This window comes from Sinohyriopsis cumingii, chromosome 6 (genome assembly GCF_028554795.1).
Source record: "Sinohyriopsis cumingii isolate HCF-2022 chromosome 6, ASM2855479v2, whole genome shotgun sequence".
NCBI classification, from domain to species: Eukaryota; Metazoa; Mollusca; class Bivalvia; order Unionida; family Unionidae; genus Sinohyriopsis; species Sinohyriopsis cumingii.
Window position 1 is genome coordinate 38147340 of NC_142966.1, and position 26169 is coordinate 38173508.

General features: G+C 38.6%; 1 long non-coding RNA gene across 1 annotated transcript; it reads right to left on the bottom strand.

Annotated features, from left to right (window-relative positions):
• Positions 1-20744: 20744 nt before the first annotated feature.
• Positions 20745-25431, bottom strand: LOC149796735 (uncharacterized). The gene is made up of 3 exons (XR_016421453.1): positions 25148-25431; positions 24540-24617; positions 20745-21157 (listed from the first exon to the last, which is right to left on the bottom strand). It is a non-coding gene; the product is annotated as an uncharacterized LOC149796735 (long non-coding RNA).
• Between the last annotated feature and the right edge of the window lie 738 nt (positions 25432-26169).

Here is a 26169-nt window from a genome sequence, read left to right on the forward strand (position 1 = left end):
CTCAAATGGATAAAAGATAATAACATACCAAATACGGTCATAATAAGCGATAGTAATCACATCCATCAAAAATCGCCACACTAGGACCAGAGCATTTCCTTGACAGGGCCTTCTGTATGCTCAAAGAACTATCCACAAGAAATCAGATAGTTGACATCATGTGGATACCATCGCATATAGAAATCCCTGGAAACGAATAAGCCGACACAATCGCTAAAACCAAATTAGGAGACCCTAACCTTATCCCATTAAAATATAGCACAACCGAAGCACAGAGCTTCTATAAACCAAAAATGGCAGGAGCATTGGAATACCTCCATCAAAGGTAGGAAACAATACACTCTTCTACCAGAAGCTGACCGATCCATCAGACCACCTAAGGGCTCCATTGTAGACCAAAAACTCATTAACAGAATTATCACAGGAAAAACTGGGTTAGCAGGAAGCTTTGGCAGATTTATCAGACCCAAACCAGCTAACATAAACTGTTATATGTCACACTGTAGAAAACCTAAGCCATATATTCAATGATTGCACAAAATACAGGAAAGCAAGGAACAACTTCCAGAAAGCTCAAAAGGAAATCAGATCACACTATAAATACCCATACTTCCTATATATATATCTACTCCAAATAAGCACTTAACTACTCAAAATATATTAAGATTTCTAGGAATGACAGGACTCAAAAATAAGATATAATCAATAATCAACAGCTTAATTAAATAATCATTCAAACCCCATATCAAACTCAGGTAAATGATTATGACGGCCGACTAGATCTCGTGGGTTCACACACCAACACAGCCGTTCACATCACACGGACACTGCTCTTCACATGGGTTCACTGAGGAGCACTCCACTTCACATGGGTTCATTGAAATCGCCCACTCAAAACAATCTAGTATATAAAAAAAAATTTAAAATTCAAATTTAGGAAGAAGAAAATAAATAAATAAATAAATAAATAATAAAAATAAATAATGATAAATATTTTTAAAATTATTTTAAAAAATAATAATAATAACAAATTCTCTAATTCACACTCTCTTAACCCAATTATATATCTCTCCAAATTATTAATATAAAAAGCACAGGATATTATCCTTTCCATCTCTGGCAACAATAATTATCTAAATTCAAAATTCGACGCAATCATCAACCTGGATCCACTGGACACCGCCAAGGACAGCAGATGATAGCCTCCCTGCACTTTTCTTCCCTTGCCACGTCCGGACACCAAAACTTAATTTCCGATATATTAACATACAACTGAGTGAGTGCAGGTAAATTCCCACTCAAACAAACGGGTAAGCAGAAATATTTTAGTAGTATCATGAGTGTGTGGGTCCATTCCCTCTTATGAATCAGCCCTCCAGTCAAACCGCAATGGGTCCAATAAAAGGTCCCGCGGCTGAAGGCTAAAATTATCAGTGCACATTAAGCACATAAACGCCTGGGGGATGAGGCTCTCATTCCTTCTCCCAGGAACAGTTATCAGGTCGCCGTGGAAGAACGCAGCAGCAGAGGGAGTGTAATACATATATGCAGACCCATCCAGCTAGCACCCAACCCACTAAACTCACTAAATTGAATAAACTACAGCAGCCGGATAGACCACCACTACCAGCAACTATCAGCAACAAGGGATAGGACTAAATTTAAGGCTGCCCAGGAGAAGACGGACCATGCTCCAGCCCCGCAAAAAATAAATAAAAATAAAATAAAATGAAAAGAGACTTTTGCCAACATTGTCTCTAAACCTCCACCACCACAACCGCAGTCACCTCCGTTAGTAAAGAGCAGGACCACTCCTAGAACAAGCACTCCAAATGCAGTTTCTAGAATGCAACAGGTACTACAAGAACAAATTCTACCTGATATCAGAGAAATCCTGCTATCACCACAGGTCACATTAGACCCACCACCGGACAAAACCTTCAAAGTCACGGTACATGAAGCAGAGGTAGCAACAACACAGGATGAAAGCGACCCAAACATAAAGCGACTAAATGCACTGTGACTTCAAATAGCTCCAGCTGACATCAGGTTAGCAGACGATTTTATGAAAGCAACTATATTTATAGCCTGGAGGTCAATTAAGGGCAGAAAACCCACGTCGCAGCAATGGCATACAGGACGTCAAATCCTCAAGAAAAAGTTCAACGTTGCCTACACTCAACATCCCGTGAATACACTGACAGAAACAGCCGAAGTTTTAAGCGGGTTCCATAGATTCGAAGGTTTTCCAGCCAGAAAGCGAAGGGAAACATGAACAGCAGAAGCAATATGCGAGGAAGACATTAGCCAAGGCACCTTCCTGCTTGGGGAGAAATAACAGCCCTTCTTAGGGCTACAAATTGCCATTTATCTAAGGGGACCAGTTTGGCTTGGTTTCCCAATTCGATAAAACCACACAAAACTGACATGATCGTTTCGGTTACCTGCATCAAAATTTAAACCCAATTACCTAACATTGACTAAACATTTATTTGTCGCTTAGACAATTAGAAAAGCAAAATTGTTAGGGCATCTCACTATTTACAATATGTACTAGTACTATTTCAATTGTTAGGAGTTAGGAACATTATCAGACTCATTTGAATTTGACTCAATTGCAGAGGTGGCTCACACAATATTGGTTGTTAGAGTCCATTTACAAACAACTGGATATAATTTGGCTAAGTACGGGCGGGTTGTCTGATGCCGGAACTCCCCTACACTTCCCACGTCGGGACATTCGTACAAAGGGCGGAGATGTGGAACGATTTCCACCCGCCTAAAATTGGTGTCCCAGTGTCACATCATTGTCACCAACCAATCGCAACTGACGTTACAACTACACTGGTCGACACCACAGTGATTGGTAAACAGAAAAATTTATTTTAGTATCATGAATGTGTGGGTCCATTCCCACTCATGAAACACCCCTCCAATCAGACCGCAATGGAACCAAAAGGACCCGCGGGTGAAGGCTATAATTACCAGTGTATCTTGTACACACAAACGCCTGGGGGATGTGGCTCTTTTTCCTTCCCCCAGGATCAATTATCAGGTCGCTGTGCGACCATTAACAGTGGTACATGCACAACGTGCGCACACCACTATAATCCAACTAATCAATCACCCCAAAGAAACATGGAACGCGTGGACTTAAAAGAAACACTCACTCACTTTTTCACTGACAATCATTAATTTAAAATGTTGACAAGCTCCGGAAACGAAGTGCTTATATACTCACTTCAAACAAAGATAAAGAAATAATGTGCTTATAGACGCACTAATTTTTTGTAACTGACTAACATATCATTGGCAATTGAATTACTATTTCTTTTCCAGAGTATTGGGTAACCCTGAAAAGGACAATTTTTTTGTGAACGAGGAGCTACGGAAATCTTTTATGATGTAAGATTGCGGCCTCGTCCCGCGGCAGGCTTTCCCAGAGGATAGGGTCTGCTTATTCGGAAAGAGAAGAAGAACTATTTGGTGTCGACACGGCAGTCGACAAAACCTACGTCAGGTTCCTGCTGATGCTGTTGCTACTGCTGCTCTCTCTATCTCTGCTGTTTATGAACAGTTGTACTTCTCCGTCCATTCTTCTTTCCCCTTGTTGATTTCCTCTCTGAAGAGTTCTTCTATCAGGTCTTCAGTTACTTTCAACATTCTGGCATTCTCTTTTTCTTCAGGGTTCGGGATCAGGCTTTGCCTGACACGAAGCAAATTCACGTCAGCTTCGTTCATCTTGGCTAATCTTGAACACATCTTCATAGGAGGATGAGCCAACAATAGATGGTCAGACTGGAGACTACCCCGTTTTATATGGTTCAAGCTCGGACGCGATAGAAAACATTCCTTCAATTTTCTTTTGGCTTACGTCAAATCCCTTGTTAGTGCAATCTTTATCTGCCACCTCATTGAACTTGCCCGTTGATGTCAGGTTTCCATACCACGCAAGCATCCAGATGAGAGTTTTTGGCTTCTTTTCCGTACGTCAAGAGATTTTACAGGTACGCTCGATAGGGGTAAGTATCCATGCTGCTGCTGACCAGTTTGTTATTCAAGTACAAGTCCACTTCGCTGAACAAGGAATGCATGAAATTGGTGACATGAACTACTGCCTCATCGGCATCTAGCTCGCTACCATCCGAATCGTTCACCTTAACTTTCAAATACAAGTATCTACTGTTCAGATCAATGTAATCTTCAGGCTGTCCTTTGATTTCAAACTCGATAAGATCTGAGTCTGTCAAAGAGGAGATGGGATAAAATTCGACCCATTGGGATTCTTGTATTGTCATCATAGTATGTGGCATGGCAAACAGATCCAGTTCCAACTTGGAACAGGCGCAAGACTCTCGGTGAATCATTTCTGTTTCTATGATTTAATAATCAAAAACGTCAAAGTCCCAAGTAGTTCTTCTTTTCTTTGTCTTTCTAGCTTTAGAAGTGTGAAGTCTTGTGAAGGGGTGTTTTCTTCGTCGTCTCTTTCTGCCTTGTCATTGCTGTGGCTGTGTTTTCTTTGTCGTCTCTTTCTGCCTTGTCATTGCTGTGGCTTCAGGGAAGCGGGAATGCCTCACTCAGTATCGTTCAGGGCATTTAGAGGAGCTTCTCTTCGGCCCAAAATGTCTTTGCCTGTTTGAAGCAAAACATTTTTGCCTGCTCACAAGAAAGCTTCTTTAGGGTTTTGTTTGTCGATGATGACATTTTGGAGAAATTCTTTGCTGTGTGTCAATGCAGCATCTTTCAAGGTGTGCAATCCTCGTGTCACCATCGGTTTCAACACTGGAGCCACTGAACGAAAGGCCGATTTCAACATATCTCCTAAACCATGTCCTGCTGTCGAGCAACGCCTCGGTACACTGGGTACATGACTTACAATTCGCTAGAGAACCGTTTTTCGAAAATGTAGTTTCACCGTGACTTTTCCTTTGGAGAATGGAATATTTTGTCCCAGATCTCCTTTTATAGTAAGGTTGACAGTGTCAAAATACGACTTACTGACGGGTAAAGAGTGAGGATGCACGAATTCGCGGTGTACGTAATAGGTGTTTGCACCTTCCTGGTCATTCGTCGTGGTACTATCCACTTTGAAAGGAATGACACGCAGTAACGGTACAGAGGTGTGATCCCCTACGTTATACTCCACCACATTGGAGTACACATAGATCAAATTCAGTCCTTTGTTCAGTTCTACCGGGTTTCAAAAAGCCCTGTAAAACTCCATATTACTATTGATTTTGGGGCTAAATTTTTGTGCTACTATCTGCGGAATGTCCACCCAAAATTTCAAACAAACTACCATTAAACCTGATGGACAATGTGTCGGTATACTGAAATTTGATCATAAGGCGACGAGCCACTTTATGACACTCAATCTTAACACTTCTTTCGGCTCTGTTCAGGGCTTTGTCAAAGGCTAAGTCGAACCTGTCCGCAAGGGTGTTCACAAAATGTTCACCACTAAAATAATAACCTGAAGGAATTTTCAACGTGTAAATGCTCAAGGATGGATTGCTTGCTGGCTTGGTGTCCCTTGAAAACCCGATTTTATTTATTTCTTCTTGCAACTGGGCATTCAGGATTTCGACCTGGAAAGTGTTTTGCTTTTCAGTGATGTTTTTGATTTGTGTAGGGTAAATAATTTCCATCAAAGCCACCTCCCAAGCTTCGTGGTCTAATTGGATGGCCTGAGGTAATTTGGCCGTGTAACAACATAAAGTGTTATGGGGAAACACCTCCATGGAACTGTCACTGGGTAAGGTTAAGTAAAATTGGTTATTGTTGTTCATAATTCCAGAGTTCTGTGGCTGTCCGAGGGGTCACTGGAAGTGAGAGGAGTGTCTCCGTCCAAAATGGGGTTGTTGTTGTTGTTGGAGTGGTGACTGACACTGGACGCAAGATTCCCGTTGTTGCCTTTCGAGGCGTATTTCAAAGAAGGATTGGGAAGAAGGTAACCGATGAAACAACTCAATAAAATGGTCCACAATTGTTTGTCTCCTTGTTGCAAACTCAAATTCGCGATGGCTGCATCGATGACACAATACACCACAACGATCTGGCAGGAAAAGACGATTTGCATTTTAGGCAGACATTCTCCACACCACACCCACAAGGGCTGTTTTTGTAGATCTTGCAGAGAAGAACTGGGTGAAGAAGTGGTCGCAGTAGCTGCGTCTGTGTGAAAGGGCATGATGGTCACTTCTTTTTATAGTCGATGACTTGCGAAGTGTCGATCCAATAATCAAACTGGGTGGATATCCTTTCCAATGTACTTTGACTTCTTCGACACGTCGTTTGCCTACTTTACGGGTTCTGCGTTCAAGAATGCTTTCGATGTCGTACATGTCGTCTTCTTTTTTGGTGACACGTTGTAACTCGGGCAAATAAAACGTTCCTTTTAACACTTCTCCGTTCATGTCTTCCAATTTACAGACGGCAGGATGACGGCCATGCACTCGTCCAGTGACACGAAACAATTCGGTGGTCCAGTTAGGTAAGTAACCTTTATCGAAAGTGCGTTTGGTTTTGAAAATGCGCACACAATCTCCTACGGCCAACACTCCACTTTTCTTGGGGAGAGCCCCCGTTGGGAACGTAACAAACAGACGATCAGACACCAGCACTTCGTTGTCGGGAGTCACCTCTTGCGGGGCACGTCCAATGCTTTGATGGTAAGATTGGTTGTACGCTTGCACCAGGTGCGGTAAGATGTCCATGTACTTCAGAGTGTGGTGATGCGTAAAATATTTCCACATGCGTTCTTTTAAAGTGCGTTGAAAACGTTCCACGATGCTGGCTGTGGTAAAAAAATGAATGTCACGTTTCTTTCATTCTTTTTGGAAAGCTTGGTTCAGAAATTCGGTACCTTTGTCCGTTTGCCATCGAAGAGGGTGATGATCACTTTCTTTCAACACTCGTTTGTGTGACTACTGTGTCTTTTCTTAGGGTAACGTCGATGCTTGGCTAAGCGTTTTGTCGGATGACGAGACTGTCGAGACTGTCCTTGTCTCTTTTCTTTTTGGGCAGGAGAATGACGATAGTGACGGTGTGCACTTCTTTGAGGTGACATCTTTGGGACATTCAGGAGCACAAAAACACTGATACTCATCCTTTGCCTCAGGTCTTTTTTATACTGGAACACATCGCCACTGATTGTCTTTACATCGTATCAACTCAATGACAGGCATCACGCGTAGTGGAGGTGTTCGCAACGGACTAAATCGGGACAGTTCTTGCTTGGAGAAATCCAGTAAACTCTGTAACATGCCCGATCTCTCTTGGGCTTTTGATTTTGGGAGCAAAGTACTTTGTGAGCAGCTGCCACTGCAGATAAAGAGGAGGAGGGCGTCACCGCTGAAAGTAAAGTTTTTGGAGACACGGGTTTCCATGCTTTCATCAACTGAGGAAGAACGCGTGTCAAATTGTATTGGGCAGGCACCAACGGAGAAGTGGAAGAACCTGAGACTAACGGAAACGCGGTCACTGTCGTTGCAGGTAATGGTTTGCGAATGTAAGGTTGCATCCTGGCTGAAGTGTCTCTCTTGCGGGTAGAATCTGTTTTCTGAAGACTTTTCTTTTTCTTTTTATGTGGGCTTTTCATTTTCTGGGGTTGTGACCTAGTCTTGACACCACTGCTCTTTTTCTTCTTTGGGCTTCGTTTGACTTTTGGGAGAGGCTTCTTTCTTGGGGAGAACTTTGGGGCATTAGGATCCCATTTTAGAGAGGGAGCGAATGATGACACCTCCAATAGTACCGCTCCCTCCAGGTTTCAAAATGATTTGCCTTTTGGTTTGAGTGTCGATGCGGTGATCGGCCAGTTGTGTCAAGGCTACTTTGGTTCTGTCAAAAAAGCGTTTGGTTTGAGGAGGAATCTGAGTGGTGCCATGCAGTAATTGACGTGCTGTCACCGTAAACCATTGTAAGAATTCTTTTAGACTGGCTTCTAAGACACGAGTACATATTTGTGGATTTTTTTTCGCGACTGATGCCATACAAGGCACGAATCAATTTGACGGGAAGATGAGACTGAAGGGACGTCATGTTGACGATGTGTGAGACAGACGAAAAGTGTCCGAGGTTTTTATAGATTTTGTTGGGTTAAGTCGATGACTGAGACATATTCAGGACAGGCTCTCCGTCTTGACACCAGTGGTGAAACAAATGGGTACGAAATCGCAAATAATCAGGGGTAGTGGGTTTCAAATCGACGAGTAAATAGGCGTGTGGAGTTTGAGTGGCATTGTCGTACGCATGAGTTAGCCAAGGAGTTCCCAACTGTTTGGCTAAGATTTGCACTTGTGATTTATCTCTAGGGCTTTTAAACAACACCATGTAATGAGCATTGAGACTGATGGTGCGATGGGCTTTACTTTGTTGAAACAAATTTTGAGTAATGTAAATGACACTGGCATTATGATGATGCCCTTTGCGCGTAAACCAGCTTAACTTCTTCTTTGTCTTCTCCTAAACTGTCATCGAAAATGACCAGATGGGTTTGACTGGGTTCAGACATGATTCCGTCGTCTTCACTAGCAATGCCTTCCACAAACACGATGGAATCGCCTTGACTTTCTCGCATGAGGCTGTACGCCGATTGCCACTCTTTGTAACACCACACGATTCGTTGAGGTGGACGATCGATCAAATGATGTTTCTGTTCGATCAAATGTTTGACAAATTCGGTTTTGCATGAACCACTAGGCCCTGCAATTAACACGTTAAAGGGACGGCAAAGATACAAGGCCTCCCAACTGGCACGATCTAAGTGTTCGTCAATGACTTTGAAAGTGGAGGAAGAGGGAGTAGAGACAGCAGAGGTAGCCATAGTGCAAGGAATGTCACTTGTGACACGAAGATAGACAAGAGAAGAGTTTTTATACTTTATGCAGGACACATTGATTTTTTTTAAAATAAACACGAAAGACAGAATACATAAAAGCCAAAGGGTTATGTACAGCAATAATCAACACATCAAAATGATCAAAGTGGAATAGAAACAAGTCTCTGTACAACATGTTTTTGGTAACCAAGATGTCCTAATGTTCTTACAGTCTCCACATGGGGTAATCTCACACAAGTGTCCTCCCGGAATGGCCTTTCAGGAATGTCCATCACAACTTTCGAGCATAATGGGTCACTTCCTTGGTCCAAGCCTCAAAACCCATATTTTTCCAGTCACGTACATCTGTCCAGTGAGGGTGTAAGTCACAAGCTACACACACATCATCATACACATCTGCAGTACCTAAAAGTTGTCAAATCTTTTTTTCCCGTAGAGGGTGAGAAGTATCCAGATGAAAATGCAAGGCTTTGAGCAAAATGAGTCTCTTGTGGACATTTAAAGGAACCACTTTCATGTTTTAGTTGGTGGCAAGTACTGTTCGTAAAGAGTCCACAAAGAATCGGCTGGTAAACAAAATCCCAGAAAACAAGTCACTAAGACACACACCACACGTCGACCCAAATTGAATGGATACAGTTTTCGTAATAAGTGTTGGTAATCTTCCACTGTCTGAATAGTGGCATTGGTTTCCTTCCACGGAATTTGTTGTATCACTTCTGATAAAAGTTGTGGCATGGTAGTCTGTTTTATACCTCTTTTTCTCGGAGACAATAAGTGTACTTTCTGCACTGAGATGATTTTACTCCAGTGGTGAATCTAAATAGTTTAGTCACTAACTTGCACATCATAAGACACCGTTCAGAAGGTCCCTCTTCAACTAAGATTACGTTGAGTAAAAGATTTTGGTAACTCTCTAACTCTTCCTCTGGAATTCGTTGTTGTAAATCTACCTTGTAGTAAGAAGAACGAAACACAAGAATCCGATCCTTCTCGCCCACGTCCAGTTTAACAATGTCTGACCACTGGAACACTTTCATCTGAATCAGTCCTCTTATATCATTCAGGTACCAGTGGTTTAAACACCGGTGACGTAGCGGATGCAATTGTTCTTTGCGTTTCACTTGTGTTTTGACCAACTCTCAGTAAATGCGTTCTCTCAACTCCACAGGCAAACCACGAATATTCTCTTGTAAAGTATCCATGATCATGTCAGTCAGTATTATTGTATTTAAAAATCTTCTCATAAAGCGAAAGTAATGAACATAGTGAGTAATTTCTGACCACTGACATTCAGGATAACGGCCAAGAATGTCAATAAAATCTTCTGATCTAACAGTCTAAAGTAGAATAATAGGGTGAACGCACACCTGATCCAGAAAAATATGATCCGTTTGTTGACTTTGTTCACTTTCCTCTTGTGAATTTCTTGACACAAACGTTCTGCAGTCACCCATTGAGATTTCGCTCTGCCAAGTTCCTGCCAAACTTCCTTGTAGATCTTCTCTCGCAGTTCGTTTGGTAATGCTTGAATATCATCTTTTAAATGGAGTTTAAATACTGGTCTCAGTGGTATCCAACGTTTGACTCCTAGCCAGTCTGGTTTTTTAAACGACATTGTATGTCACTTCAATGACTCGGTCCCACTAAAGGTAGGTAGTGACAATTCAGTGACCATCGAGCATGTTCCAGGTATACCGAATCTTGCTGTTCCCACTGGTGTAGTGATACACCACAACTGAAGCACCTGACTTGATCCCCTTCGCCCAAATAGAAAAATCCGGCTCTGGCTAGTTCTTCGGGGTGCGGTCCTCCCAGATGTTTAGGCCATTTCCCTTTGAACGGTTGAAGACAATTTTCAAAGTCGCAGTATTCCGACAAACGCACAGGGAACGAATATTCGTTTTTCACAGGTTCGTTTCGATGAGGGTTGGGTGATACCGACAAGAGTTTGCTCAGTGTTGGATGACATCCAATGGTGGTAACTGCATGGTGTCACGTGAAGGTGGACATTCACAATGAAAACCAGTAAAGAGTCCACGATAATGACTGGCATCACTTTAGCATCAGTAAGGTCTGACACGCACAGCATCCCTTTCCATGGTAGGTGTAGTGGCTGCAGTAGTGATAGCAAAGTTCCCATGATGTTTTACTGCATCGCTCTTAATGCAAGGCACAGCATCACTTTCTATAGTAGGCGTAGTGGTAGTAGTAGTCAGAACAAAGTTCCCATGATGCTTGACTGCATCGCTCTCATTGCACAGCACCGTACTCCACTTTAAGCTCCACTACACAATTACAATGGTAACCGCATGCACACTTTCAGTTTCCTTCCAGACAATTTCTGTTGCAATGCATGGGTTTTATCCATCCACTACTAGTCACACTATGTGGAGGTAGTTTTTTTTTTATACAATCCCCGAACTTGAATGATGTCTGTTTTAAAGAATTCATCTTTCTGGCTTGGTCTTGGTAGTTACGATGAACTATCGATCTTGGACATTGTCCCTTTTTATACTAGTCGCAATGAAGTCTCAAGCTTGTACATCGTTCCTTTTTTATGTCTAGTTTTGGAAGTCTTCCTTTTTTTTTTTCCTGGAGAAAGGTACTACCTTCTCTAAGGTACCGTCATAAATGTACAGCAGTGTGATGGGTGGAAAGGCTATAGAAAGGTAAGGACAGTGCGGAGACCATCGAGTATGTTCCAGAACAGGCGAATCTTTATAAATACATTGATCCATTCGTAACTTCAGGCCGCAACTGAAAACACTGTATTTCGTATCCCAATCCAGTCTCAGGTCCCAAGTAGACAAATCCTGTTCTAGCTAAAACAATCGAAGTAGGTAATCCTTCCCTATCCGTGGGCCATTTTTGAAACGTTTCCAATCGACTGGCTCAATCACCATAGTCAGGCATGAAGACCAGAAAATGGTATGGTTTGAGTTCTCATTTGGGTCTCTCGCTCGATTCTTGCTGTGGCGAAGTCATCCTTCTTGAAGAATTTTTTATACCGACATGTCTATACGGTAAAGTGAAGTGATTGAGAAGATGAACTCGCTTCTGCTACATGATCTGGTACTGCATTTCCAAAGGTCGACTGACGATTTGGTGATTGGGTAAACGTACAATCTTGTTCGGTTGGTAGATGGTCACTTTAAAGTTTCCATCATCTCAAGGCTTCTTTCAAAATTCACCACTTGACTGGTGCGATAATTGAGAGTCAGTACTTTCACTTTATACTCAGTGTGCACTTCTCCTTGTTTGTCCCGATATTTGTACCTGTAATTTTTAGGACCATCACTAGCGAAACTTAAAATCTTCTCGTCGGGGTGTTCGTCTGTCTAGGCTCCTAAACGGTCTCCTTCGATGTCAGGGTGACGCTGACACGGGCGATCGATGTAGATGCAACTGTCTGTGTCAAAGTACAGGACACGGTCACCTAACAGTTCTAAAGCTTCGTACAATTTTAAGCAAGCATGGGCTGTCACGTAAACTGCAATGATGACATTTCCAAATTCGTCGGCTTGTACAAAGTCCAGATCTTCTTCGTAATTGACTAAGATCAAATTGTCGCGAACGATGTCCATGTGTTTCATGTATTTGGTTTTGTCGTGAATCATCTGGAAGTAGCGGGAAGGTTCTGTCAAATACTCCGTCTTGGGTAAACAAGTGTAACGTAATCGAGCTAACACCCTTTGAGACTGAATTGGAATTTAAGAAATAACAAATACATATGTGAGTGACAATAAAAAGATGTATTATTCTCTCACATTAATGATGAAGTAACATGACATCAAAATAAATACAAAGGTACAAATTATGGATCCAATGGAAAACCATCATGAAGAACAGATATAATTATTTGAAATGTTCAATAATTATAAAGTTGTCTCAGATAATTAAACACTACCATGCTTTTTGTCTCTATGGTCAACCAATATGCTGACCTTTCCCTATATAGTCAAACACTAATAGCATTCTTATAGTCAAACACTATAATGAAATTCTCTTAGTCAAACACTATGACCTTCTTATAGTCAAAACACTATAATGAAATTCTTATAGTCAAACACTATAATGACATTTCTCCTTGTCAAGTACTATGACCTTCTTATAGTCAAACACTATAATGAAATTCTTATATGTATGTCCAATGTTTACTTTACATTTCATATGCCCTTTGACCCACTTCCCGGTTCGGTCACTTCAACCATCCACTTTTCATGCGCATATATGTTGGCACTTTCCTGGCGGTCTTCCATCATTATTGCTGCGGCCTCTAGCTACACCTAGTCAGTCCGCACACAGTTATCCACACCTAGACACTCATACCTAGTTATCCACAACTAGTAATCCACGCCTAGTTATCCACACCTAGTAAGCTGAATATGAAAAGAAACAACTTTCCAAATAGTCTGCTTTCTGTGTATCTAGATTAAAATATCTGAGCATTTAAAATGGATTAATACTAACACACCTGAAATATTCCTTATGTACGACTGTGACGTACGAATGGCATACCAAAAAATAGGAATGATATACTGAAACTCTAACACATACATAATACGTCCTCAATATTAGTTATAATAGCAACAAGATAACCTACCAACAGGAGTATTGCATGTGTTCATAGCCCTGTTAATAATCCGAATCGTACCATCTCTCGCTACCAAATTACATAAGCTATACACTCTTGATGAATTAAACTACAAGTATGATAAAGCAACGCAAACGTATAATACAACATTGAACGTGTTTTGCGAATCTGAACATTAATTAAAAAGAGTTGATTAAAAAGAATATAACTCACCCACCTCGATGGCTCAAACTAAGTAAGACATAATGGTGATCCCACCCCGACAGCTAAACACATAAAGAGCTTCCCTCTAATGGCTGTGTCAGTCAAGATCCCTAAGTAACATTTATAGTCGCGCGCATTAACATGTATTACGCATGTGCTGTGCAAGCAATGAAGGTGTCACGCGATGCAAAGAAAAATACTGGAATTTATGGTGGTCTAAGCAAGCCATATAAGGTATTTCGTAACAACAAGGTGGTTGTGCCATTTTGCCCCACAAGCAATTTAACTTCACTTTGGCAAACGATCGCCTGCCTTCGTTTTTCTCAATGTGGTATAAATTGATACCTTCCTGCTCCCAGTATTTCTCTTTGAATTTCTTTTGATCTTCGGGAGTGTGACACCAAGAAGGATTGGCGCTGGCTTCTTGTTTTAGTTTCAGAAAAGCATCCAAGTAGTCTGCGAAAATGGCTTTCTGAGTCTTGTCACCCTTGTGGTATTTTTGTGTCTTGGGAAAGTGATAAATTTTGTACACTTCTAACAGTTTGTATCCCATGTCCAGAGCTTTAAACAATTCCACGCTGACCCATGTTCACGTCAAGGTGCATTCTTCCTGGGTGTGGTGACAAGGCTGATCTTGGTTACACATTTCAGCACAAGTACGACACAATGGAAACATCAGTTTTCCTTGGCAATGGTGAGGTAACATGGGATGTACAAGTCCGTGGGAGACAAGACTTTGCACCTGATCAAGCTTCGTATTGTCGAATGTTGTCCACATCGATGTGTTCCATCAGCAATCGTGGGTGCCCTGCAGGAAAGTGACAATATTTGCACACGTAAGGATACAGTGAACACACGTCCAAGTATTTGATTTCTTCTCCTTTCTCTTTGTTAGCGTGGTGTAACAAACAGGTGGCATTTGTCCGTCCTCGGTACAAAATGTCCCTTGGGTTCAGTGGGTCCACCAGCTTGTAACTTTCCACGATACGTTTAAACTCGGGATCGGTTTTCAAACGGTGATCGTATTCGTGTTCCCACATTTCCACCACTTGGTATCCTTGCTGTTCTAACTTAAGCGTCACTGACAAGTGGCCTGGTTAAAGTCTTCCATGGTTCGTTGTAAAAACTGATTTTTAGTGCCACGTTGAGGGTAACAGATGGGACATCCGTGAAATAAGCAACCATTAAACTCGTACACGATCTTGGGGTTTTCTAAGTCCAGCCATCGACCAAATAAGTTCCAATGGTATTTTCACCTCCTCCGTTGCGGGCGTGTTGGATCCATTTTTCTTCCTTGTCGCACAAGTAATGTAGCCAGCATAGGGCTTTGACCGAGTATTGTCATTTGACAAAATTGGTTGTTTGAGGGCTGATGACAGCCGGGGTGTTTTCGGATATGAATCTTTGATGGTACACTAATGAACATGCTTTGGCAATGGTGCAAGCTTTTTTCAAAGGATCGACCCCTCCGTGTTCCAACAGTTCTCGAAATTTTCCACATCAACGCCGTAAAATGTCCATGTCGGAATGACAATACTTTAAAATTTCTTCCTGAAAGTCGAAGGGGTCGGTGGCGTGAGTCTGGTAACAAGCGAAGAAAGCTTCTCGTTGTTCGGTACACATGTTGTCGGGGTCATAGTCATAAGCCTCAGGCAAATGGGGTAAAACGGCGTGTTGATTATCTTCGGTATTGAAAAAGTGAGGAAAATAACCTTTAGTCATTTCTGTCATTCCAAACGTTTTAGGCATTCAGCTCAAAGACACTGCCAAGTAACTCACTGAATCTTCAAACTGTACTTGTTCCACTTGCATGGAAATGATTTTGGCTCCGTTCAAAGTGGCTTTAGGACATGCGGTGCCTTGTTCCGTATATTATCTCAAAAGAAACTGTCCATTGTATCCCGAAAAATTGTGAGCCATTACTGTGGCATGGCGATGACAATTTCCGTAACGTTTGATGCCCACTTGGCTCCACATTTCGTCAATGGGGTCATAGATCCATTGGGCGAAATCAGCCAGCGTGTTCGGTCCCCGAAAGATTTTTCCACGACCTCCAGGAATCTTGCTACAGTGAGGACAATGACTAAAGATAGGTTCTTGGATGTACTTCTCGCATGCTCGATGAGCCACACAAAAATTAGGAATGTGAATTCCGGTCTCTTGCATGCATATGGAATCGAAAAAGATGAAATTGCCTTTCTTCTGATCATCTTCCTCTTGTTGTGGCTGGTATTTTGGAATGTAGCATTGGTGTTCCAAGTCCACGATTTGGTGACAAATGTGACATCATTTCTTTCCTGAACATATGTGTGAATTTGCATTATTGGTATGTATGCCTTGTCCACAAGTAGGGCACAATCTCAGCAGTTGACAAGCACTTTTCTGCTGTGAACCTTGCGTATTCAGATGCTGTTGGTAACAGGTTGGACTGACAAAATTGCGCTGACAAGCAGGGCAATGCACTCGTTCTTGTCCTTCGTCCAGACAGGCTTGAGAGGCCAAACATCCTGAGCATTTCGATCCACAAAGCTTATGTTGCTCTCGGTTGTTATAACCATGGTCACATTTTTCACAGTAATAAACGTATCCCAAGAATGCAGTGATACTGGTAATAGCATCAAAATGTTCATCGTGATAATAGACGTGAATGTATTTTCCATCTTGGAAATCTTTGCCTCGAAACAACAACAAAGGTCCATGCACTTCTTGAGGGTGCACTTTCAAGGTGTAGCATGGAGCTAAGATATCTTGCAATTTTTGCATTTCAGGAATGCCACAGGATGTGTCTTTTGATAACCCCGCTTGCTGTAACAGGAGTTCTGCTTCATTTCATTGTTTGGCACAATTCAATTTTTGAATTGTTTGCCAGGCTCTTTTCCTATCTGCCGTGTTGTTCTTGTCGGCATACGTTCGTCCCACCATGATGGCACAGGCTAAACACATCTGGTCTTGAGGGTTGTTAATTCGGATGAGGCTCTTTTTAGTGCTATGAAGGTCGTCCACCAATAACCTTTTTTCGTCTGGTCCCTTGGGGAAGACAAACGTGGGTCATGAACAATGTCGCTTTTCCATCGCTGATATGAAACTTGTTGTTGGATTGTTGTACGTGTTGAATCTTGTCGATGACTTTAGAAGGTGTCAATTCTGCTGGGTTGCTAAACCCGATCCAAATGGGTGACTTCAAACTGTCGTGATGAATGGAAAGTCTCAAGTGACTGTCTTCTTTGGCTTGACATTGGCGTTTCAGTGTGGCTAACAAAGAATCCCACACCTTGGTGATGAAGCCCTCTGCTTTCTCCAGTGGTATGTTGGACTTGAAATCGTTAAACTTCACCATGTAGGTTTAAGCTGTTGTTCTAAATTTTCTAGAGGAGCACTTTCCGTCTCTCAAATGTGATAGTAATTTTCAGGGTTTACTAATGTTGGTGAACTTTGACTGGGTGTAGAATCACTGGATCTGGATTCTGGTTCACTCGTGTCATCTTCATAATCACTGGCATGAATCTGTGCCAAGACTTCAGCTACTGTACGTGGCGATAAATCACGTTTCTGCCTCTTACTTTCTTCTCCTTTCTTCACGAATTGATGCAATCATTTCATCTTGACTGCGAAAAGTCAAATGACTGAATTTTAAACGCCATGGGTCCCTTTATATCCATGGCAGACCTGTGTATATATAAAGGGTGTGTGACTTCCCTTCCAATATTCATTTCACCCTCAAACTGAGCAGAATGATGGAAGAGCCTACACAGATCGAAGCTTTGCGAGGTGTCATAAGAAAATTATCTTCAGACAAGGCGACGGACTACTCACCCTCCTTTCGAGATAAAAGTCAAGATACTTGCTATATCTGTAAGAAGAAAGGGCACTGGTCTTCAGACTGTCCAGACAATGAAAAAATCAAAACAGGTGCTAGAAGTCACAAACGTCAAGATACCTGTTATTATTGTCAAGAAAAAGGACATTGGTCTTCAGATTGTCCTAAGAAACAACTGGAGCAAAAAGAAGAGAGGGGTTTAGAACAGGAAGAAGAAGAGGTACCCTCCCCAAAAGAAGAACCCAGACACATGCAGAAAGAGAAACATGAGAAGAAAAGAAGACGAGAAGAAAGTGGAGAAGTGGAGGAAAAAGCTGTAAAAGTGAAAAAATTAAAAAAGAGAGAGAGTGAACACAGACACATAAGAATCCTATGAACTTTTTCAAGTGTTATGTTGTGCTGTGAATAAGATTGTAAAATTTGTACCAGAATAGACGATGCATAAAACGTGTCTCTTGGTTTTGATTTTTTTGAATAAGAACCTACACTCATGCACTCACTCAAACATTCACACACGTTCACTATGGGTAAAAAGTTTTTTTTATAGTTTTAATTGATGTTGGCAACTGGAATACTATCTCTTTTCGAGAGAAATGGGTGGCCCTGAAAACGGCCTTTGGGTTTATGTTTGTTTAAAAAACAAACTCGGGAACAGGAGGCAATCAGCCTTAACTTCCTTAAACCTTTGCCACGACCAAGGCCTATTTGTGGACTGCCTCCTATCGATGATGATTTGGTAGAAATCACTAAGGGTGGTATCGCAGGCATAGTAACAGGGTTGGATTGTTTAGCTCGGGAAGGTCTTTTTCTCTTCAGTCGTAATAAAGAAGTCTGATACATTTGTTTCAGACTCCTTAACTCTGCTAAAGTGTATAAGAGTATAGTGACTGTTTGACTTTTATTATTCTCCTTCTCTCTTAGACCTTGTTTCTTCTCTGCTTCCTCTTCCTGTCGTTTCCTTCTTGCCTCTTCTTCCCACTGTTCTTGAAGGAGAAAAGCTTGTTATGTTTCCTTTTGCTTCTGTAAAAAAAAATTCCAATTCTTCTTTCTGTCTCTGTTTAAAACTCTCCACGTGTGGTAAAGATGGAGAAGGTGGCGAAGGTACTGGTACTGGAACAAATTCTTGCGAAGAAGAAAGAAAATCGACAAAATCCCAATTAAAATCAACCTCTTCTGGAAGTATGTCTGTGTTGACTTGGGTAGTCACTGCTATACCATCACTTGTCTTCTCCACAGCCGGTGCACCCCAATACATCATCTTCTTAGGTTCTGTCATGATTGAAAACTGTCGCATGGATTGACTGTGCACAGATGCTAGCGCATATATATATAGGGAATGTGACGTCACAGACTGCTCTCTTCGGATTGGTAGACTGACTCCGTGTTGTGACTGAACTTTGTAACACGTGTTTGGATTGGTGAATCAACTCAGTCCATTTTGATTCTTCCTTCCCCTATAAATAACCCTTTCAGTTCATTCCCTTCACCTGTTCTCGTCACAAGATATGGACCAATGTAGAATCCTCTCTACTCTCGTATTGTCAATGCTGTTCCGTACGTACTAACCCATTTCTGTGAAATCATCATGGACAATTATCAGGATGACAGATACAAGCTTTTAGAAAAGAAGAATTTATGTGGATAGACAAGGCTGCTTGAAGAGGGTTCTGATTTATGGACCAGAAGTCAGACAAAGTTTGAGGAAGAGAAGAAGACCTATGCGATGCCCTCTATGTTAACGGAATAATGTTAACATAAACCCAAAGGCCCTTTACAGGGCCACTCGTATGCCTCGAAAAGAATTGCTTTCTTGCTTCAAATTTTTTTTTAGTATGTTGTATAAGTGTTTGTCTGTTGTCTATTGTCTGTGTTATATAAATCTAAGTCCCCTCCTTTACTCTTACGTCACCTCACATGGTTGCAACATTGTTACCAATCTCCCCTACCGTGACGTCAGACGCTATACAGACTCCACTTTCCCTTGTCCGTCAACAGGCCCAATATTCCTCATGTTAAATTTCCCTTGTCCATAGACAGTAATTAAACATCTGACATTGCTTGATTTTAATAACCGTGTTCCCCATAACATATCATGATAAACATTAGAGAGTCTTGTTTCATCAGTAAATCATTTCTCTTGCTTTTTTCTAAATCACCTAACATTTCAATGTTGGAAGCCAAACAAACATGCTCCCAGGATGGTTACAAAACATTACTGTGAAAATGTAGTCCGGCATTATTATAAATGTCATTGGATGAGCGGTTCTGTTATAAATACATCTTGAAAATGTTTAGAGTCAAGTTCTGTCAGTAAATCTTAGAATGTCATGACATTTGATTCTTTGTTTAAAAAAGTGTTATTTATATCTATATTGCGCCTTTTACTTTTGGTGTGTGTAGACTGCACATGAGCTAATAATCCGTTTTGAGAAGGTTTAAAATCAGTCATAATAATAAACCTGTTTACAAGTTTGGGGTGATTTCCCACTGGATGGTCACTCAGGTGGGTTATGTTGCTGCGTGAGGTATTGTGACATAAGACACATAGGAAGTATTACAACACGGATCGAGTAAGAAATTATTGCGATGTAGAGACGTAAGGGTGTATAAAAAGATTAGAGTTGATTAATTAGTTCATTATAATTTCCTATGTTCTTGTATTAATACTGATGTGAAGATGTGTTCAATGTTGTGTTTATATATAATTTAAGAGGAAACAGTTTCATTCTTTACTGGAATCACAAAGTGCCCATTGAATTGGGACTAAAATATTATTCTGGGATTATTTTTAAATTCATTCAATGTAATTTTGGGCAATGCTATTGTGATACATCGAGACTATTGGCATATCAGCACATTTCACGACCTGGAAGTCATTCGGAATTTTTGGGAATTGTGATAGAACTTCTTAAGGATTATTGTGGATATAATTCATAATACTTTAAGTTAATCTTAATTTTTCATTTTATAACTTAAAGGATTAAATTTTTTGTTAAGTTTTACTTTTACAAAACTTCTGGTTTTGCTTCTTTTTGTTTCATAGTTTAGGACTACAAAAGACACAAAGAATATCGCTCATATCACAAGTGTATACTGATGCACATTTGAACTATAGTTTTATACATGAAATATCCTGAACTAGTTTGTTGCTTGTAAAATTATGGAACCAAAACGTCAAAATCAAAAATATTCAAGAAATAAGTAATGAATGTAATTTTATTGGCACAAGCATTTAATCAGTTTATCAACTTTTAATTAACTGACGGGAAGCACCCCATTGTGTGTACTCAGTCTTTAGAATTAAAAAAATGGGGTAATGGTTTTCAAAGTACCGAAAACTAAATTTATTATTACCTCTTCATGGAAACATCAGGTATGTTAAAGACAGCACTACTGCTGTGAATAAAGGTTTGATTGCAGATCAAGACAATGATACATGCATTGAAATACTTTAAAAGCGAATATCTGTCGTGAGCAGCACTTCATAAATGACTACGATGTAACATGGGACCTAAAGGGAGATGTACATTTTGATGACATTTACAAATAATAAAAATTATCCCTAATCCAATTGTTTTCAAACACTTGGATGACAATCAAACTCAATGATCCGAGAGTTAAAATCTAAATAAAGATCATCTAGAATTTTGGGTCACTGGGAACTGAGCATTTTATCAAACACTCACGGTTCTGTTTATTGCTGGAAAAAAGAGATTACATTTTAATAGACTATCGAAGAAGGAAATAAGCTTAGTGGTGACCTATTCTAAAAAGCTAAAGAACTGTTGATTCATTACAAAGAATTGCACAAAACTGCATAAGTATTATCAAATATATCTACCATTTAAAGCGCTGTTTGAAGGTGTTGGGGGAAATTACGCTATTAAACAATGACATTAAAAAGTTCACTAATGTTATTACGCTGACTTAAAGTACAACAAAAATACAGATGGGACATGAGTAACACTTGCGAATTTAACAACAACAATCATATTTCGTAACAATGTTTAATTTGAAAGACATTATAAATAACTGTATACTTTCTGTAAAGTAATAGACAGTGGTATCAAAGATGAGGTAACGAAGTGCACTAAATGCATTTAATAATAACAACAAGTGCAAATCACACTGATATTCAGCAGGCTTATAGACAATTGTGCCAAGACAATTCGGCCCGACTAGGGCTGAAATTAAAACAATTCATCCCAGCTTGGCCCAACTTTGCGATAGTTGTATCAAGTTCTTTTTCTTCAAACAACAAGTAGATACTATATAAGATATATATAGTTTAAGTAGGACAAAATGTTTTTGACAATTTTTATAGATTGTGAAATAGAATAGGTTTTAGGAAAACAAAACTGAAGAAGTTTTAACAAACTAAACTATTTTGATATTCTTTAAAAGAAAATAATCAAACTTCGTTACATATGTGTGTGTGTGTGTGTGTGTGTGTGCATATATATATATATATATATATATATATATATATATATATATATATATATATATATATATATATATATATATATATATTTATATATAGACCTAGATGTTCACACTGTTCATTTATTAATGAAAATACTTCTTTCAATAGTAACAATACGAAAGAAACTTTTAATATGCATTGTGATACTAATTGTGCAACATCAAATGTTATTTATTTGATAACATGCAAAAAATGTGGCATCCAATATGTTGGACAAACCAGTCAACAAATATCTAAATGTATGAACCAACATAGATTAGATATAAAAAATTATATCGATCAATCATTTTCATCTCATGTTGCCGCACATTTTAACAAAATTTCCCATAGATTGCAAGATTTCTCCTTCCAACCAATTGTTAAAGCTGATTCTGAAATGGAACGTCTGCTAAAGGATAACCTGTTGGATTCACCGTCTTAATATATCCAAAAGGTCTAAATTCAAAAACACTATATGACATTCATTTTTTTAATTTTTTCTGAATTATGTCCCCTGTTTACAATTAGATAAGAATATTTTCATATTATTTTACTTTGCAGAAAATCTTAATTGGTAAAAGTATAATCTAATATCATAAAAATAAGCTTACTAATTCTTTAAAAATGAAAGTGAATTTACAAATTAATTCTCTATATAAAATGATTAATTATTTGTAAAATACTTGATAGTAAGCATTATGCACACCATATTTTTTTATATAAATTGAGTTCTGATAACCTTTCTAACATTTGTCAAGATTATATCAAGATATATTTTTTATATATATTTTTTACTTTATTTTATTTTTATTTCTTGTCAATTATTTTCTATTTATTAATTTTTTCTATTTTTTCTAATTTTTTCTTCTATTTTTTATATTATTTTTTATATTTATTTATTTATTTATTTTCTATCTCTAATAAGTGTGCATTATACATAATACAAATATTGATAAAAGTGTTTATCTCTACTTAGTAATACATTATAGATATATATATATATATATTAATATTATGATACGGTTTGTATCATAACCTTCTTCTCATCTCTTGCTATGAGAAGGGATTACTCTTAAGTTAAGAAATGTCTTTGCCCATGGTTAGAGAGAGAGAGAGAAAGAAGAAGGAGTTCCAGGCTCTCTAACAAGGGTGTCACCAATAATCATGATGATACGGCTACATCTTGGGGAATGAGGTAAGAAATCGCTGTAAGGTAAAGACAGAGCTCTTCTGACTCGAGGAACGAACTATTTTATTGATGTATAAAATGCTAAATTCTACAGATAAATTTATAAAGCCTTTATATTTAAAATACAAGAAATACATGTAAAATAACACTTTCCCATTGAACTTACCAGCTTCATTGTATAATTGTTGCCTTTTAGATTACTTCATGATATCCAATGAGTATAATAAAGTTCAATAGTTGCTATTAATGCAAAAAACATTTTGATGAAATGTATTTCACTAAATTCAAAATAGAATACTAATTTGGAATAGGTTACTAAACATTACTCATTATTACCTAAAGAATCTTTTATTTTCAAATTAAATCTAAACATGGAATTGTTAGCGAATTCATGTCTAACAGTAATACATACCACAAAAAGAATTAGACATTCCCTTATATTATAATATATAAAATATAAAGAACTCACAAAAATGTTGGAAAAACAAGAATTTTACCATTAAAGTTTCAAATATTAAAAAGTGCCCATTCTTCAAAGAAATTTGCGAACACAGACGATTCTTACCTGTAAGGAAAAGACAGAGCTGTTCTGACTCTTCAGTAAGAAGTGTGCTCACATCACATGATACTAATTTTTTCCCTGGAGTGACTTCAAAATCTTAAATTTTCTAGACAAAATCAGGGCATACTACTTGGGATAATATCAGAATAATACCCTTAAGAAGAAAATAAGAGAAGTTATTTAAATCATGGAAGGAAGAGTCAGTATTGAACCTCGATTCCAGTCAAATAGAAATAAGTCGAGAAGATACAGGCCATATTCTAACATTTCATTAGGAAGATAGATCAAAATAATATATAATAAATAAATAAATAAATAAATATATAACAAAATAAAAAATATAAACATTTTAAATCTTCATATTTATACAATGTGGTAACTTTGTAATATGTTTCCACATATTTTTTTACAGTTTATGCCTGGATCTTTGATTTTCTATAATTACAAATGAACTTTAACTGTTGACTCTCTAAGAAAATGTTTAGGAATGAAACAAAAATAATAAAAATTATATAAACTGTGTAAGATGACCAAAAGAGTAGAATACCTGTATATAGCCTATGCTAAACAAGATACTACAGAATTCCATCGATTGTATACAGTTGTTTATATCAAGCCATCAACATGTAGGTTATTAATGCTGATCTATATCATTTTACAGAACAGACATAGACAACCAACTTGAAAGAACATGTAATGGCCGATCACTGTGACATCACCTAATAGTATTCATGTACTTGCTAACATTTGTACTTGATTTGGTCATTTAAGAATCATGGATTTCTTAACGTCTTCGCCAGTTTCAAACTACTGAACTTTACTGATACAAGGAAAACATCAGTACAAAAGGACTAAGCTATGCCTACCTGAATAAAGAGTCAAGTAAAACAGTATTCACATCCCAAATCAACCCTTCTGTTAGTTTCTATGCATGACGGAAGTCACTGTAATGATAAGAAATTGGCAACTGGCATGCATTTCACTCTGAAGAAGAAAACAAACTACATTCTTTCTTGCTCTCCATTCAGTGTGATAGAACTTTTTATATGTTGAATGTTTTGGAATTTATTCTAAATTTTCTAGAAAGTCAGATCTCTGTCTCACAATGCCATGTTATTGGATAAAATGTAGTCACCTTCAGGTTAAATATTTTATGGCTAAACAGACAAGCTGTATTTCATTACATATATATGTTCTACATTTGATATGATGAATAAGGTTTTCCTTTAATAATCCAGTGCAATAATTTTTTTCAGAGATAGATTCCTGTACAAATTTGCTTATTGTAACAATAAGCCAAGTCATTCTTATTAAAGAATTTTATATCTAATGAAACTAGTTATGTGCATGCATGCATAATGTATATAATTGTATTTGCATTTATATGTGTCTAATGTATTACCCAGCCTTGTCATTGTATTTTTAGGTGTTATTAAGTATCATTTAACTCGGAAGTGGGGGAGGGATATATAACCTGTATTCTATGGCCAGTGGTGATGTTAGTTTGAGGGATTATACTGGTTAGCTCTGCGTAAGGGGCCAAAATTTCTAGACTAAAAGGTCTGCTGCATAGGGAGGTTCTTGAAGGTTCCATTAGATGTCTGGGAGGAGCAAGCCACACAAAGGTTTTCCTTTACTGTTTGTCTGGAGCTGTAAATTGGAAAATATCTTGTGATCATTGCTTGTATACCATGAGATAAGATCACTATATATGTTGATAATATATATATATGTGTGTGTGTGTGTGTGTGTGTGTGTCTGTGTGTGTGTGTGTGTTTGTGTGTGTGTGTGACTGTGTGTGTGTGTGTGTTAGGTTCTGAAACTAAAAGTCAGTGTCAATCTAATGCACCATCATAATTGTTGTCAATTCCATACATTGATCACATATGTTGATAAATCCATGTATCAATCATATTAGTTGATAAAATGCATGTACATGTATTGATCATTTTCATTTACAAGCAGCATTATCTATAATTACTTGATGAAAATAACATACTTTGTATCCACTGAAAAACCACACCATTATCATCTATCTCATTGTGTATCTTTGTGTACATGAGTAGAGTAGCGTTTTCAATTGTTTTCTGTTTACAAGATGTGAACTATGAAGGTGTGAGCTTGGGCATCACAAATTCAATCATTAATTTGCAGTATAAATAAACATACATGTACTTGTGTTAAGTGCCTTCACAAGATTCAATCAACCCAGCCCCAACCTGTTACATTAGCGTTTTTGAAATGTTGCAAACACTAAACAATGCATAGTTTTGCTGGTCTTAGGATTAATAAGCATCTGATCAACCCTGATCAACCCATGTCCATATTTATTTAGTTACAGTTAATTATAATTAAAAATGTCAGTTGAAAGAGAACTGATAATTAAGCTTTAAAATGAAAGATAAATACTATGATACTGTTAAAATATGCCATCTTCCCACCCACAGTCTACTGACCAAAAGCATATAGTGTTTGGATCATCCATGCTCAACAGTT